Source organism: Geotrypetes seraphini, chromosome 5 (assembly GCF_902459505.1).
Source record: "Geotrypetes seraphini chromosome 5, aGeoSer1.1, whole genome shotgun sequence".
Lineage (NCBI taxonomy): Eukaryota > Metazoa > Chordata > Amphibia > Gymnophiona > Dermophiidae > Geotrypetes > Geotrypetes seraphini.
In genome coordinates, this window is record NC_047088.1 from 43,245,156 (window position 1) to 43,249,156 (window position 4,001).

Genomic DNA, 4,001 nt, shown 5'->3' on the forward strand with positions numbered 1-4,001 from the left:
AAGGGCTGTGTGGATTTTTGCTGTGGAGGAGGTTTCACAAGTTGCTGCTGTGGTGGCCTAGGAGTCTGCCGTTGTTGCTGACGTTGACGCCTAGGTTGTTGGGTAGCTGATGGCAAAGGACGAGCCACATAACGGGGTTGATAGGCCGACTGTTGTCTGAAAGGCCGCGCCGGTGGAGCCTTCTTTTTGGTTTTCAGCAGAGTATCCCATCTCGTTTCATGGGCAGACAGCTTTTGGGTGATAGAGTCCATGGATTCCCCAAAAAGTTCATCCCCCAGGCATGGAGCATTAGCCAACCGATCTTGATGATTGATATCAAGCTCCGACACCCTGAGCCAAGCAAGGCGACGCATAGCCACAGACATGGCCGTCGCTCTGGTGGTAAGTTCGAATGTGTCATAAATTGATCGAACCATAAACTTACGGAGCTGGAAGAGAGAAGACGAGCAGTGGTGAAAAGCTGGTCGTTTTCGTTCAGGAAGGTACTTTTCAAAAGAAGCCATGGTGGTAAGAAGATGCTTGAGATAGAAAGAAAAATGGAAAGCATAATTACCAGATCTGTTAGCTAGCATGGCATTCTGGTATAATCTTTTACCAAACTTGTCCATGGCTTTACCTTCCCTGCCAGGAGGGACAGAAGCGTATACACTAGCTCCTGTGGACTTTTTAAGCGTAGATTCCACAAGAAGAGATTCATGCGGAAGCTGCGGCTTATCAAATCCAGGGATAGGAATCACTTTGTATAAAGAATCTAATTTACGAGGGGCTCCTGGAATGGTCAAAGGAGTCTCTAGATTCTTATAAAAGGTTTCCCTCAAGATGTCATGGAGGGGAAGTTTGAGAAATTCCTTTGGAGGCTGGTCAAAATCTAGTGCATCAAGGAAGGCTTTGGATTTTTTAGACTCAGCCTCCAAAGGAATAGACAGAGATTCACACATATCTTTCAGGAAGGAAGTGAAAGATGTAGAATCCTGTTTGGAGGATGGATCAGGAGCAGCAGGATCATCCTCATCCGAGGAACACTCACCCTCAGAAAGAAAAGGCTCTTCGGAGTCACCCCACAGATCAGGGTCCCTAATATGGGAGCTACGGTCTCGAGACTCCGGAGTGGAGGGTTCCAGGTGTCGGGATTTGCGTGCCGACTTACCCGACCTCATAGACACGGTACCGGGAGATGTTACAGGCTGTACCAGTGCTGCAGTCTGAACAGCCTGGTGATGAGCTCTCGGTTCCGGTGCAAGGATTGGCATCGAGGCCGAAGAAGCGGAGTGGACCGGTACCGACAAAGTGGACGCAGACAAAAGAGGCTGCTCCACTGTCGGTACCGGTGGCTCAGACCGGACCGGGACTGGAAGGCTCGGTGCCAGGAGAGCAGGAAGGAGCTATTGCAACTGCTCCTTGAGCTGCACCTGCAGGACGGCTGCAATGCGCTCGTCCAGAGAGGGCACCGGTACCGCCTTTTTCTTCTGCGGTACCTGCGGTGCCGCTTGACGCCCCGAGGATGAGGAGCCCAAGGTCGAGGGACTCACCTCAATAGGGGCGGAGCGCTTCCGCGGGCGCCTCGTGGTCGGCAGGACTGGGCTCGCTGCTATCGAGACCGGAGGACGCTCCAGCGGAGATGGCTTCTTAGCCGGCTTACCTGAGTGTTGCGATGCCGGTGCGGCGTCGACGAAGTGGGTGCCGACTGAGGTGGTGCCGATGCCGGTGTCGATGTCGCAGGGTCAGACATATCGGCACCGAAAAGCAAACGTTGTTGGATTTGTCGGTTTTTTAATGTACATTTTTTCAAAGTGGCACAGCGGGTGCAGGTAGAAGCCTGATGCTCTGGACCCAGGTACTGTAAGCACCAATTGTGCGGGTCCGTAAGAGAGATAGGCCATGCACACCGCTGGCACTTTTTAAAACCTGGCTGGGGGGGCATGAAAGGAAAAACAGCTTCTGCCAAATCGAAGGCCGAGGCCTCGATGGTGGCAGCAGGCCCCACCGGGGCAAAACCGACAAAATGAAGAAAAAAGAAAAAAACTGTTTGTTTGTTTTTTTTGAAAGAAAATAATAAAAGAAAAAAAGGAAATATAATTTCCAAAAAGATTTCGCGAGCGGGAAGGCGACAGAAAAAAATCTTTTCAACAGCCGTTGAAAAGTGCGACTTCTTAGCTCTGCGGAAACTAAGAAACTGGGGACCGCGCGCCTCTGTCGGGTGGGAAGGCACTCGCGCGTGCGCGGTGCGGCCTACTAGAACTTTCCAAGTTCTTAGAGTGCAATCACTCTAAAATTGTCGGTGCCGTCACCCATCAGTCAAGAATATGCTGCCTGCTGGTCCTGGGATAATATTCATTATGATCTCAAGTTGCTAACCTGTGTATATCTCACTTTCAATGTAGCTCGAGAGGCCACGTGCAAAGAAAAAAAAAGTGCATATGAAACCAAAAATAGGCGAAAACCTTGCAGTTTACGGGCCCAATTTTCCTGCAAAAGTTTACTTTATCCGAAGAAACTCCCATAGTCAGCACAGAGCCTGTAGCCACAACCGCTGGAACGCTCCCAGCACATTCGCTGCGGTCCTGCGCACTGCTGCGTTCGGCCGTGGGTCGGCACTCTGCTTCATAAGGGGGGAAAAAACCCCACAACCAGAGTACGATGAAATATATGCACAAGCAAACTACTGCAAAGCTGGGGGAGGGGGAAAGAGAAGGGAAGCGTCCGTCTTTATTTACTACACCAGCCACAGTTAAGGCGCCAACTGTTATATCTGGTCTGCTCTCAGATGGGCCGCAGTCACTGCTTGCACATTTGCATCCAGCAGAACTTCTGCGGTTCCCTCTCTACTCAGTGGAGTGAGTAACCTCCCGCCCAAATACTGGGGTAACGCAGTGGAGAAAAACAACAACATGGAGAGCGGCGTCTGCTGGTGGGTGAAGTCGCTCTTCCTCCATTTGTTGCAAAATGCCAGAAAAAAAAGGAGATCATTTAACATTTTAACCCGTCACAAATCATGCAATAACAAGGGCAAAAGGTAAAACGCGGATTTGCTGGATCCTGCTTTTACCTAGGCCCTCAATACAAGGAAAGTCATATACCATTATGTAATCGGATAGAACTGTAGGCAAACCAGCGCGCCCGAAAACGTTTTAAGGTGGGTTTTGTAGCAATTTTCCATCGAACATTTAAAAAAACCTCTCAGTATCTCACCTAGATAGAAGCGCCATTAAGCGTCCTAAACCCCACGTCTGTCAGCAAATGTCAAATTTCGAGACAAACGACAAAAAGATACAGAATTAAGCTATTCGGTTGTATGGAACCTATAGAAAACAAAAAATAAAACCCCTATTAACAGTGACAATATGGCGCTTGGAGGACTTGCTTTTTAAACTGCATTTATTAAAGCAACCGGAATGCGACATCCTTCTGTGCAATATTGCAAACAACAATAAAACCGTGTCTCTTCCGTTAATGAGGGTTGCCTTCGAAAGCTAATCATAAAATGCATTGCTAATCCAATAAAAAGATTTTACCTTCATGTTTTTGTTTTATTTCTATATACAGTATTACCGTTAATACCCGAAGCTGTCCCGCAAAGCAGCTTGCTTCATACAACATTATAACAAAAAGAAATAAGGGGGCAAAAAAAAAGAAAAAGAGAAATCTGCCAGTGACCCTAACAGCATGTCAAGAGCATAAACAAAACACTCCTTATACAAGTGATGAACACAGTTCGTCCCGTCTCATCACAGCTCAGAATTTTTCCGGCAGCCTCTTTTTTTTTTTTTTTTGCTTCTTCTACTACACGTAAACAATTCGCTTTGCGGGTCACTTGCCGGTGCACAAGTCGCTTACCATCAAGCCCCGCCCCGAGCTCTCGCCCTTACTCGTTCGAGGACCAACTGCCGAACCAGCGCCAAGCTCCGCCTCTTGTCTCTCTGCGCGCAGCTTGTGCACGCCGACGCCCCCCCCCTCCTCGCGCATACGCACGCTCCCCCTCCCCCTTCCCTTCCCTACCCAGC